This window comes from Pseudophryne corroboree, chromosome 3, assembly GCF_028390025.1.
Source record: "Pseudophryne corroboree isolate aPseCor3 chromosome 3, aPseCor3.hap2, whole genome shotgun sequence".
NCBI classification, from domain to species: domain Eukaryota; kingdom Metazoa; phylum Chordata; class Amphibia; order Anura; family Myobatrachidae; genus Pseudophryne; species Pseudophryne corroboree.
The window spans coordinates 204857368-204871825 of NC_086446.1; the positions used below are offsets into that span (position 1 = coordinate 204857368).

A 14458-nucleotide genomic window follows, 5' to 3' on the forward strand; every position below is an offset into this window, starting at 1 on the left:
TATACATGAAAGTGTTCCCTTTAAATCCACACCAAATTTCAGGGCAGACCCGGGTTCAGTGTGAACGCATCTGACCTGGGAATATCCTGGGTATTTGATGTAGTGTGAATGGAGTATTCATACTGAGACCTGGGAAATTCCTAGCTTCATATACCTAGGTCGTACCAGTGTATTTTCTGGGTCTTATGTCTGAAAGGGGTATAAAGTGGATGAGTTGTTCCTACTATACGAATCCTTGTTTACAAATAATGTTAATTGTAAAACGACTTCTTTTTGCTATCAAATGAGGTAAAAGTCGAAATTCGTAAAGGCTGTAAAGTATTGTTAATCAATGGGGCACGTGTATTAAGGTAACTGATTCGTTTTCTAATATTTGCTTCTTTGGGCTGCATGTGTATATTTTCTGCCCATGCTGACAGTTTTCAGCAGAGCTGTAATGCGAAAGTGGAATTCTGCATAATATATATATATATATATATACAAATGAATATGCGGCACTCCAGACGACTTAAATAACGAGACTCAGGCAGTGAATGAAAGCAACGTTTCAATGTTTAACACATCGTCTTCAGGTTAAGCCTGAAGACGATGTGTTAAACAATGAAACGTTGCTTTCATTCACTGCCTGAGTCTCGTTATTTAAGTCGTCTGGAGTGCCGCATATTCATTTGTGTCTATTGAACTTTACCTTGCGGGCACCCGGCGCGGGTGTACAGCTGATGGGAGAGCCGGCACTCTCTGCTTATATATATATATATATATATATATATATATATATATATATATATATATATATATATATGTGTGTGTAATATCTTTTTATTTTTTTTTTATTCTTTTTCTCTTGCATCCATAAGGGATATTGGGGGAAACTAGTACGGTGGGGAATAGATGGGGTCCAAAGGAGCCAGTGCACTTTAAATTTCTTCAACTGGGTGTGCTGGCTCCTCCCCTCTATGCCCCCTCCCACAGGCAGTTTAGAAAAAGTGCCCTCAGGAGGGGATGCACATCTCTGCAGCTCCAGAGAGTTTTCTTCAATTTCTTTTAAATCTTTTATTATTTTTGGTATGCTGTCTGGGCAACAGCATACCTGCACCATGGGAGTTAGGGGGGACACGGTCACCGGCCTTACGAGGTGCAGAGCTGCTTCCCCGCTGCAGGACCAACGTCCTGAGGGGTTTTTGTTCAGCGGGGCACTGTGCCTTGGCTGTCACAGCCGCAGCACGCCGCACACCCCTAACGCTGCCTGAAGGTGACATCTGTGGTGAGTACAAACCAGGGGCTGCGCTAGGAGGGTACCCTGGTTCAAAAAGCGGCTGACCACGGGTGCGGAATACAGGGCTCTCCCGGGTGTGGGGGGGGGGGTCCCCCCCTAAGATCCCCCTAAGATCCCCCGTGTAGAACTGACACAAAAGGGCTTGACTAGCACTTGTGTGATGTTTTAAGCTTAAGAGGAGACTTTTGCCAGTATAGCCTGTGTGTGTAACTCCGGCGCCATAGGAGGGGTCGGAGCTGGACCTGAGGCGTTTTGGCACCTTCCTCTGCTTACTGCAGCACAGACGGCATACACAGTGCTTCCTGAACCTCAGACTTGCTGGATATCTGGTACAGGGTGTATCAAAGGGGGAGAACCGCTTGTGTACACTATCCTGATCCTATCTCGGACAATAATTGTTAGTGTTTACTGTATAATAGGGAGTTGACAGTCTCACTGGGGCTGCGCAGCTTAGGGTGTGCTGGTGTCCTCTCTCTCTCTCTCTCTGTGTCCTCTCTCTCTCTGTGTCTCTTCTCACATACAGTAGGGCAGGCTTGCATTATAACTGTCTGTGTGTATGTTATTGTGCTTACTGTGAAATATGGGTAAACACAAGTTGTGCAGTGTTCGTCACACTAGATTCTCTCCCTTATTTAATGTCTCTATTTCCTGTGAACAATGCAGTCAATCTTCACAAATCAGTGAAGGGGCTGGGGGAGCGGGTCCAGAGCTCCACTGGTTAGGGTCTCTTAAGACTGTGATGTCTGATATGTCATCTCCGCTCACTGCTAATGTGCAGAAAACTCAGCTACTACAACAAGCTGTTGCTGATTTAGCTGCTAGGGCAGATGCACAGCCCCCCCTCTTTCATGCAGGTCCCCAGAAGCGTGGTTTACCTGCTATTCTATCTGATACAGATGATGATATACAGGATGATGGGAATGACCTGGACCCCGTTAGTGGGGATCCCGATGCCGCTCAGGGTATTAAACCCCTCATTTTGGCTATAAGGGATGCGTTACAGCTCCCTCTAGAGGACACTGTCACAGCAGTCGTTTTTCTTTGTACAAAACAAGCATAATGTCACTTTCTCTTACGTCCTAGAGGATGCTGGGGACTCTGTAAGGACCATGGGGGTATAGACGGGCTCCGCAGGAGATATGGGCACCTAAAAAAACTTTCTAGTATGGTGTGCACTGGCTCCTCCCTCTATGCCCCTCCTCCAGACCTCAGTTAGATCTTGTGCCCAGAGGAGATAGGGTGCATTACAGGAGCTCTCCCGAGTTTTCTGTAAAAATAATTTTGTTAGGTTTTTTATTTTCAGGGAGCTCTGCTGGCAACAGACTCCCTGCATCGTGGGACTGAGGGGAGAGAAGCAGACCCACTTCTTAAGAGTTAAGGGCTCTGCTTCTTAGGCTACTGGACACCAATAGCTCCAGAGGGAGTCGGAACACAGGTCTCACCCTGGGGTTCGTCCCGGAGCCGCGCCGCCATCCTCCTCACAGATGCCGGAAAAAAGAAGCCGGGTGAGTATGACAGATGATAAGAAGACGTCAGGCGGCAGAAGACTTCAGATCTCCCACATTTACACACACACACATGGCACTGATGGGTGCAGGGCGCGGGGGGCGCCCTGGGCAGCAATAAACCTCGTTTTTAGGCAAGAAGCATGTAGTTAGGCTGCGGGGCAGTAAACTACGAATCCCCGCCATTTTTTTCAAAATCTCGAGCGGGACCGAAGCCCGCCGCGTGAGGGGGCGGAGCTTGATCCCTCAGCACTAACCAGCGCCATTTTCTCCACAGAGGCTGCAGTGAACGCTGGCTCCCCGGACTCTCCCCTGCTGAGCATCAGAGGGCTGAAAATAAGAGAGGGGGGCACATATTTAAAGCGCAGTGAATGGGGAATTCTGTATACATTTATATGTAAAAGCACTATCTGGGTTTTTTTTCCCTGGGTCAGTTGGCGCAATATACATATATAGCAGCTATAAGGGGATATAATTTAGTTAATCCCTGTATTATATAGCGCTCTGGTGTGTGCTGGCATACTCTCTCTCTGTCTCTCCAAAGGGCCTTCTTTGGGGAATTGTCCCCTTATAGTTATATCCCAGTGTGTGTGTGGGGTGTTGGTACGTGTGTCGGCATGTCTGAAACGGAAGACTTATCCAAAGAGGAGGTGGAACAGATGAGTGGTGTGTCTCAGTCGGCGGTGCCGACTTAGGATTGGATGAATATGTGGCATATGTTAAATGCTAGTGTAGCTTCACTGCATGAAAGACTGAACAAAGCAGAGTCCAGAGCGTCGGCAGGTAATCAATCTACAGATTGTGCCGACTCACAGGACCCGTCGGGGTCTCAGAAACGTCCCTTCTCACAAATAAGGGACACAGATATCGACACGGACTCTGATTCCAGTGTCGATTATGATGAAGTAAGGTTGCACCCCAGGGTGACAAAAAGTATTCAGTGCATGATTATTGCAATAAAAGATGTGTTACATATCACTGATGAGCCCTCGGTGCCCGACACGAGGATACACATGTTTAAGGGAAAGAAACAGGTTATAAACTTTCCTCCTTCCCATGAAATTAAAAATGAGTTATGTGAAAAAGCTTGGGAAACTCCAGATAAGAAACTGCAGATTCCCAAAAGGGTTCTTATGGCGTACCCTTTCCCTACACAGGACAGGGTACGTTGGGAATCCTCTCCCACAGTGGACAAAGCCTTAACGTGCCTTTCCAAAAAGGTGGCGCTACCGTACCCTGACACAGCGGCCCTCAAGGACCCTGCGGACCGCAGGCAAGAGACTACACTAAAGTCGATCTACACTCATACTGGTACTTTGCTTAGACCGGCAATTGCATCGGCATGGGTATGTAGTGCAGAAGCAGCTTGGACAGATACACTGTCTAAACAAAAGGGAGAAAGAAGAAGGCTCTTGTGTGGGCGCACTCATTAATGGTAGTTAAATAACTAGAATGAATAACACTAGGTTGATTAGTCAGCAGATAAAACAAAATTTATTTGGAAATATTAAGAATATAATTGCCCCTGGTTGAGGAGATGTGAATGATCCCAGATAAAAATGTTCTGGTCCTGCCTCAGGAAATGAGATGGAGAGGGGTAGAGACACTGCAAGTCATAAACCCTTTCTCACCCGGCCAGTACAGATGATCTGTATTAATGAGATCAATTAAGTCAATTGATTTTAGATTCTGTCATAATCCTAATGAAGGAATAACAGCTGTTTGGCAATAAGTAATAATAGAAACAAATCAAAGGATATACCAGGGTAAAGAAAGAAAAGGATAGGAACAAATGGTGATGCTGCTGTTGGAGTCACATACCACACATCATATGCAATGATTGATGTTCTACAACACTGAGTATTCCCTGTGAGTCTCCACCTCAGGTACTAACTCAGCCCACACTGTTTCGCTTCCAAGATCGGACGAGATCGGGCATTAGCAGTGTGGTTTGATAGTATCCAGGGACACAATACCACCGGTGTGGGACTTGATGTCTCCTGCCCAACACAAAAAGCAGATCCACACTATATCTATAAGACCCAGCTAATTATCCCCCCCTATATAGGTGCACTCTCATTGGACGTCTGACCAAATCCTTCTACTATCAAACCACACTGCTAATGCCCGATCTCGTCCGATCTTGGAAGCGAAACAGTGTGGGCTGAGTTAGTACCTGAGGTGGAGACTCACAGGGAATACTCAGTGTTGTAGAACATCAATCATTGCATATGATGTGTGGTATGTGACTCCAACAGCAGCATCACCATTTGTTCCTATCCTTTTCTTTCTTTACCCTGGTATATCCTTTGATTTGTTTCTATTATTACTTATTGCCAAACAGCTGTTATTCCTTCATTAGGATTATGACAGAATCTAAAATCAATTGACTTAATTGATCTCATTAATACAGATCATCTGTACTGGCCGGGTGAGAAAGGGTTTATGACTTGCAGTGTCTCTACCCCTCTCCATCTCATTTCCTGAGGCAGGACCAGAACATTTTTATCTGGGATCATTCACATCTCCTCAACCAGGGGCAATTATATTCTTAATATTTCCAAATAAATTTTGTTTTATCTGCTGACTAATCAACCTAGTGTTATTCATTCTAGTTATTTAACTACCATTAATGAGTGCGCCCACACAAGAGCCTTCTTCTTTCTCCCTTTTGTTTATGCATATGTCACTGGCTCTGGGCGCACCCCCAAACTGGACATTATATTAAAGATTTTACTTGAAAATTGTCCAAATTTGGTTTTTCTGTAATCAAAAACTATTTTCAGACCGGTGCCGGGTCGCCCCCTTTGTGTAACAGATACACTGTCAGCTGATCTTGATACCCTAGATAGGGATACAATTTTGTTAACATTAGCTCATATTAAGGACGCAGTCTTATATATGAGGGACGCTCAAAGAGACATTGGTTTACTGGGTTCAAGAGCCAATGCTATGGCTATTTCGGCAAGAAGAGCCTTGTGGATCCGCCAATGGACGGCGGATGCAGACTCAAAAAGGCATATGGAGGTTTTACCTTACAAAGGTGATGTATTGTTTGGGGACGGCCTCGCGGACCTGATCTCTACAGCTACCGCGGGTAAGTCGACCTTTTTACCTTTTGTTCCCCAACAGCAAAAGAAACCCCCACAATATCAGATGCAGTCCTTTCGGTCGCATAGATCCAGAAGAGGTCGGGGCTCCTCTTTCCTCGCCAGAGGTAAGGGTAGAGGCAAGAGGACACCTGCTGCCGCTAAGTCCACCGCATGACGCTGGGGCTCCCCTGCGGGAGTCCGCTCAGGTGGGGGCACGCCTTCGACTATTCAGCCAAGTCTGGGTTCAGTCAGACGTGGACCCTTGGGTGATAGAAATAGTCTCCCAGGGCTACAAGCTGGAATTCGAAGAGGTGCCCCCACGCTGATTTTTCAAGTCGGCCTTACCAGCTTCTACTCCAGAGCGGGAAGTAGTGCTAGCTGCAATTCAAATGCTGTGTCAACAGCGAGTGATTATCAGGGTTCCCCTGAGCCAACAATGAAAAGGGTATTATTCAACCCTATTTGTGGTCCCGAAGCCGGATGGTTTGGTCAGGCCCATTTTAAACCTGAAATCCCTGAACCTGTACCTGAAAAGATTCAAATTCAAGATGGAATCGCTCCGAGCGGTGATAGCCTGCCTGGAAGGGGGGGATTTTATGGTGTCTCTGGACATAAAGGATGCTTACCTTCATGTCCCCATATATCCCACTCATCAGGAGTACCTGAGATTCGCGGTACAGGATTGTCATTACCAGTTTCAGACGTTGCGTTTGGGCTGTCCACGGGCCCAAGGATTTTCACCAAGATAATGGCGGAAATGATGGTGATCCTGCGCAAGCGAGGAGTCACAATTATCCCATACTTGGACGATCTCCTGATAAAAGCGAGATCAAGAGAGCAATTACTGGAGAACGTGGCACTCTCTCAGAGAGTGCTTCAGCAACATGGGTGGATTCTCAATCTACCAAAGTCACAGTTGGTTCCGACAACTCGACTAGCCTTCCTTGGCATGATACTGGACACGGAACAAAAGAAAGTTTTCCTCCCGTTGTGAAAAGTCCAGGACCTCCAGAACATGGTCCGAGAACTACTGAAGACGAAAAGAGTGTCAGCTCATCAATGCACTTGGGTTCTGGGGAAAATGGTGGCAACTTACGAGGCCATTCCCTTCGGCAGGTTCCATGCAAGGACGTTTCAATGGGATCTTCTGGACAAATGATCCGGGTCCCATCTACAATTACATCAAAAAATAACACTGTCCCCCAGGGCCAGGGTGTCTCTTCTATGGTGGCTGCAAAGTGCTCACCTTCTAGAGGGTCGCAGGTTCGGCATTCAGGACTGGATCCTGGTAACCACGGACGCGAGCCTCTGAGGATGGGGAGCAGTCACCCAAGGAAGAAAAATTCATGGGACTATAGACCAGGAGTCCTGTCTACACATCAACGTGTTGGAGCTAAGGGCCATATACAACGGCCTTCGACAAGCGGAGATTCTTCTTCACAACCTACCGGTTCTGATTCAGACAATGTCACAGCAGTAGCTCATGTGAACCGCCAAGGCTGGACAAGAAGCAGAGTCGCGATGGAGAAAGCCACCAGGATTCTTCGCTGGGCGGAAAATCACGTAAGCGCTCTGTCAGCTGTCTTCATTCCGGGAGTGGACAACTGGGAAGCAGACTTCCTCAGCAGACACGATCTCCATCCAGGAGAGTGGGGACTTCATCAAGAAGTCTTTGCAGAGATAACGGATCTCTGGGGAGTTCCTCGAATAGACATGATGGCATCACGCCTCAACAAGAAGCTTCGGAGGTATTGTGCCAGGTCCCGGGACCCCCAGGCAATAGCAGTAGACGCTCTGGTAACACCATGGGTATTCCAGTCGGTCTACGTGTTTCCTCCTCTTCCTCTCATCACAAAAGTATTGAGGATCATAAATCGAAAAAGAGTACAAACAATACTCATTGTTCCAGACTACCCTCGAAGGGCCTGGTACTCAGATCTTCAGGAGATGCTCATGGAAGATCCCTGGCCTCTTCCTCTAAGGGAAGACCTGTTACAGCAGGGGCCCTGCATGTTCCAATACTTACCGCGGTTACGTTTGACGGCATGGCAATTGAACGCCGGATCCTAGCGGAGAAGGGTATTCCGGAGGAGGTCATACCTACTCTAATAAAGGCTAGGAAGGAGGTGACGGTAAAACATTATCACCGTATCTCCCGGAAATAAGTGAAACCAAGAATGCTCCTACGGAAGATTTCCTTCTGGGTCGTTTTCTCCACTTCCTACAGACAGGAGTGGATATGGGCCTAAAGTTAGGCTCTGTTAAAGTACAGATTTCGGCCTTGTCAATATTCTTTCAGAAGGAATTGGCTTCTCTCCCAGAAGTCCAGACGTTTGTAAAAGGAGTACTACACATCCAACCTCCTTTTGTGCCCCCGGTGGCACCATGGGACCTGAACGTGGTGTTGCAGTTCCTTAAATCACACTGGTTTGAACCCCTTAAAACGGTGGAGTTGAATCTTCTCACCTGGAAGGTGGTCATGTTGTTAGCCTTGACATCTGCGAGGCGTGTGTCAGAATTGGCGGCCTTGTCTTACATGAGCCCTTACTTGATTTTTCACGTAGATAGAGCGGAATTGAGGACTCGTCCTCAATTTTTACCCAAGGTGGTATCTTCATTTCATATGAACCAACCTATTGTGGTGCCTGTGGCTACGAGTGACTTGGAGGATTCCATGTCCCTGGATGTAGTCAGGGCCTTAAAAATTTATGTAGCCAGGACGGCTAGAATTAGGAAAACAGATGCATTGTTTGTCCTGTATGCTGCCAACAAGATTGGCGCGCCTGCTTCGAAGCAGACTATTGCTCGCTGGATCTGTAACACGATTCAGCAGGCTTATGTTACGGCTGGATTGCCGTTACCGCATTCAGTAAAGGCCTATTCCACTAGGAAGGTGGGCTCTTCTTGGGCGGCTGCCCGGGGCGTCTCGGCATTACAGCTTTGCCGAGCAGCAACTTGGTCGGGGTCAAACACTTTTGCTAAATTCTACAAGTTTGATACCCTGGCTGATGAGGACCTAGCATTTGCTCAGTCGGTGCTGCAGAGTCATCCGCACTCTCCTGCCCGATTGGGAGCTTTGGTATAAACCCCATGGTCCTTACGGAGTCCCCAGCATCCTCTAGGACGTAAGAGAAAATAAGATTTTAAACCTACCGGTAAATCTTTTTCTCCTAGTCCGTAGAGGATGCTGGGCGCCCGTCCCAGTGCGGAAAATCTGTAAGACTTGTATATAGTTATTGCTTACATAAGGGTTATGTTACAGTTAGACTCGGTCTTGGACCGGTACTGTTGTTTGTTCATACTGTTAACTGGTTATGTGTATTCCGGGTTATATGGTATGATTGGTGTGGGCTGGTATGAATCTTGCCCTTAGATTAACAAAATCCTTTCCTCGTGTTGTCCATCTCCTCTGGGCACAGTTCTCTAACTGAGGTCTGGAGGAGGGGCATAGAGGGAGGAGCCAGTGCACACCATACTAGAAAGTTCTTTTAGGTGCCCATATCTCCTGCGTAGCCCGTCTATACCCCCATGGTCCTTACGGAGTCCCCAGCATCCTCTACGGACTAGGAGAAAAAGATTTACCGGTAGGTTTAAAATCTTATTTCTCTGACGTCCTAAGTGGATGCTGGGACTCCGTAAGGACCATGGGGAATAGCGGCTCCGCAGGAGACTGGGCACAACTAAGAAAGCTTTAGGACTAACTGGTGTGCACTGGCTCCTCCCACTATGACCCTCCTCCAGACCTCAGTTAGAATCTTGTGCCCGGCTGAGCTGGATGCACACTAGGGGCTCTCCTGAGCTCCTAGAGAGAAAGTATATTTTAGGTTTTTTTTTTTACAGTGAGATCTGCTGGCAACAGACTCACTGCAGCGAGGGACTAAGGGGAGAAGAAGCGAACCTACCTAACTGGTGGTAGCTTGGGCTTCTTAGGCTACTGGACACCATTAGCTCCAGAGGGATCGACCGCATGGAACCGGCCTTGATGTTCGGTCCCGGAGCCGCGCCGCCAGCCCCCTTACAGAGCCAGAAGCAAGAAGTGATCCGGAAAATTGGCGGCAGAAGACTCCTGTCTTCAACAAGGTAGCGCACAGCACTGCAGCTGTGCGCCATTGCTCCTCATGCACACCTCACACTGCGGTCACTGATGGGTGCAGGGCGCTGGGGGGGGGCGCCCTGAGCAGCAATATAAACACCTTGCATGGCAAAATCATCACAATATATAGCCCCAGAGGCTATATATGTGATAAAGTACCCCTGCCAGAATTCCTGAAAAAAGCGGGAGAAGTCAGCGAAAAAGTGGGCGGAGCTATCTCCCTCAGCACACTGGCGCCATTTCTCCCTCACAGCTCCGCTGGAAGGAAGCTCCCTGGCTCTCCCCTGCAGTCTACACTACAGAAGGGTAAAAAAGAGAGGGGGGGCACTAAATTTAGGCGCAATATACATATATAACAGCTATAAGGGGATATAATTTAGTTAATCCCTGTATTATATAGCGCTCTGGTGTGTGCTGGCATACTCTCTCTCTGTCTCCCCAAAGGGCTTTGTGGGGTCCGGTCTCCTGTCAGAGCATTCCCTGTGTGTGTGCGGTGTGTCGGTACGGCTGTGTCGACATGTTTGATGAGGAGGCTTATGTGGAGGGGGAGCAGATGCCTATAAATGTGTTGTCACCCCCTGCGGGGCAGACACCTGAGTGGATGGACTTGTGGAAGGAATTACGTGAAAGTGTCGACTCCTTACATAAAAAATTTGATGACATGCCAAATGCGGGACAGCCGGCTTCTCAGCTCGTGCCTGCCCAGACGTCTCAAAGGCCATCAGGGGCTCTAAAACGCCCGCTACCTCAGATGGCAGACACAGATGTCGACACGGATACTGATACCAGTGTCGACGACGAAGAGACTAATGTAATGTCCAATAGGGCCACTCTTTACATGATTGAGGCAATGAAAAATGTTTTACACATTTCTGATGTGACCCCAGGTACCGCAAAAAAGGGTATTATGTTTGGAGAGAAAAAACTACCAGTAGTTTCTCTGACGTCCTAAGTGGATGCTGGGGACTCCGTAAGGACCATGGGGAATAGCGGCTCCGCAGGAGACAGGGCACAAAAGTAAAAGCTTTAGGATCAGGTGGTGTGCACTGGCTCCTCCCCCTATGACCCTCCTCCAAGCCTCAGTTAGGTTTTTGTGCCCGGCCGAGAAGGGTGCAATCTAGGTGGCTCTCCTAAAGAGCTGCTTAGAGTAAAAGTTTTGTTAGGTTTTTTATTTTCAGTGAGTCCTGCTGGCAACAGGCTCACTGCAACGCGGGACTTAGGGGAGAAGAAGTGAACTCACCTGCGTGCAGGATGGATTGGCTTCTTAGGCTACTGGACACTAGCTCCAGAGGGACGATCACAGGTACAGCCTGGATGGGTCACCGGAGCCGCGCCGCCGACCCCCTTGCAGATGCTGAAGAGAGAAGAGGTCCAGAAATCGGCGGCTGAAGACTTCCCAGTCTTCTTAAGGTAGCGCACAGCACGGCAGCTGTGCGCCATTGCTCTCAGCACACTTCACACCAACGGTCACTGAGGGTGCAGGGCGCTGGGGTGGGCGCCCTGGGCAGCAATGAAAGTACCTATGCTGGCTAAAAATACATCACAATAAATCTATAAAAAGAGAGCGCATGCAATTTAAATAGTTTAATTCTATATTTTCATAAAAGACAAAGACGTCTAATCAATATATACATAATAATACTTTTAAAATTACCAAGAGAACAATACCCTCAATTGCGATATAACAATATCCTTAATCTTTTGCACATAAAAAGTCCATTTCTCTAACGTCCTAGTGGATGCTGGGGACTCCGTCAGGACCATGGGGAATAGCGGCTCCGCAGGAGACAGGGCACAAAAGCAAGCTTTTAGGATCACATGGTGTGTACTGGCTCCTCCCCCTATGACCCTCCTCCAAGCCTCAGTTAGGTTTTTGTGCCCGGCCGAGAAGGGTGCAATCTAGGTGGCTCTCTTAAAGAGTTACTTAGAAAAAGTTTTTAGGTTCTTTATTTTCAGTGAGTCCTGCTGGCAACAGGCTCACTGCATCGAGGGACTTAGGGGAGAAATTTTCAACTCACCTGCGTGCAGGATGGATTGGATTCTTAGGCTACTGGACATAGCTCCAGAGGGAGTCGGAACACAGGGCTCGCCCTGGGGTTCGTCCCGGAGCCGCGCCGCCGACCCCCCTTGCAGACGCTGAAGATGAAGAGGTCCGGAACCAGGCGGCAGAAGACTCTCAGTCTTCATCAGGTAGCGCACAGCACTGCAGCTGTGCGCCATTGTTGTCAGCACACTTCACACAGCGGTCACGGAGGGTGCAGGGCGCTGGGGGGGGGGCGCCATGGGCAGCAATGTATAATACCTGTATGGCGAAAAATACATCACATATAGCCCTTGAGGCTATATGGGTGTATTTAACCCCTGCCAGATATCTAAAACTCCGGAGAAGAAGCCCGCCGAAAAGGGGGCGGGGCCTATTCTCCTCAGCACACAGCGCCATTTTCCCTCACAGAAAGGCTGGTGGGAAGGCTCCCATGCTCCCCTGCACTGCACTACAGAAACAGGGTTAAAACAGAGAGGGGGGGCACTGATTTGGCGATATGTATATATATTAAAATGCTATAAGGGAGGAACACTTATATAAAGGTTGTCCCTGGATAATTATAGCGTTTTGGTGTGTGCTGGCAAACTCTCCCTCTGTCTCCCCAAAGGGCTAGTGGGTCCTGTCCTCTATCAGAGCATTCCCTATGTGTGTGCTGTATGTCGGTACGTGTGTGTCGACATGTATGAGGAAAATATTGGTGAGGAGGCGGAGCAAATTGCCTGTAATGGTGATGTCACTCTCTAGGGAGTCGACACCGGAATGGATGGCTTATTTATGGAAATTACGTGACAATGTCAACACGCTGCAAGCCGGTTGACGACATGAGAGGGCCGGCGAACAAATTAGTATCTGTCCAGGCGTCTCAAACACCGTCAGGGGCTGTAAAATGCCCATTTACCTCAGTCGGTCGACACAGACCCAGACACGGACACTGATTTCAGTGTCGACGGTGAAGAAACAAACGTATTTTCTTTTAGGGCCACACGTTAAGGGCAATGAAGGAGGTGTTACATATTTCTGATACTCCAAGTACCACAAAAAAGGGTATTATGTGTGAGGTGAAAAAACTACCTGTAGTTTTTCCTGAATCAGATAAATTAAATGAAGTGTGTGATGATGCGTGGGTTTCCCCCGATAGAAAATTATTGGCGGTATACCCTTTCCCGCCAGAAGTTAAGGCGCGGTGGGAAACACCCCTCAGGGTGGATAAGGCGCTCACACGCTTATCAGAACAAGTGGCGGTACCATCTACGGATAGGGCCGTACTTAAGGAGCCAGCTGATAGGAGGCTGAAAAATATCCTAAAAAGTATACACACACATGCTGGTGTTATACTGCGACCAGCGATTGCCTCAGCCTGGATGTGCAGAGCTGAGGTGGCTTGGTCGGATTCCCTGACTAAAAATATTGATACCTTTGACAGGGACAGTATTTTATTGACTATAGAGCATTTAAAGGATGCATTTCTATATATGCGAGATGCGCCGAGGGATATTTGCACTCTGGCATCAAGAGTAAATGCGATGTCCATATCTGCAAGAAGATGTTTATGGACACGACAGTGGTCAGGTGATGCAGATTCCAAACGGCACAAAGATGTATTGCCGTATAAAGGGGAGGAGTTATTTGGGGTCGGTCCATGGGACCTGGTGGCCAGGGCAACTGCTGGAAAATCCACCGTTTTTTACCCTAAGTCACATCTCTGCAGAAAAAGACACTGTCTTTTCAGCCTCAGTCCTTTCGTCCCTATAAGAGTCATATCTGCCCAGGGATAGAGGAAAGGGAAGAAGACTGCAGCAGGCAGCCCATTCCCAGGAACAGAAGCCCTCCACCGCTTCTACCAAGTTCTCAGCATGACGCTGGGACCGTACAGGACCCCTGGATCCTACAAGTAGTATCCAAGGGGTACAGATTGGAATGTCGAGAGGTTTCCCCCCTCGCAGGTTCCTGTAGTCTGCTGTACCAATGTCTCCCTCCGACAGGGAGGCAGTATTGAAAACAATTCACAAGCTGTATTCCCAGCAGGTGATAATAAATTTACCCCTCCGACAACAAGGAAAGGGGTATTACTCCACACTATATGGTGGTACTGAAGGCTAGGTGAGACCTATTCTAAATCTGAAAAATTTGAACACTTACAAGGGTTCAAATCCAGATGGAGTCACTCAGAGCAGTGATAGCAAAGAACAAGGGGACTATATGGTGTCCCGGGACATCAGGGATGCTTACCTCCATGTCCCAAAATTTGCCTTTTCTCACCAAGGGTACCTCAGGTTCGTGGTACAGAACTGTCACTATCCGTTTCAAGACGATGCCGTTGGATTGTCCAAGGCACCCCGGGTCCTTACCAAGGTAATGACCGAAAGGAGGATTCGTCTTCAAAGAAAATGGACGACCTCCTGATAAGAACAAGGTCCAGAGAACAGTTGGAGGTCGGAGTAGCACTAT

General features: G+C 48.0%; 1 protein-coding gene across 3 annotated transcripts in view; it reads left to right on the plus strand.

Moving 5' to 3' along the window:
• Positions 1 to 14458, plus strand: part of GHITM (growth hormone inducible transmembrane protein) — a 149278-nt gene that overhangs the window by 112971 nt on the left and 21849 nt on the right. The gene's annotated exons all lie outside the window — the stretch shown is intronic.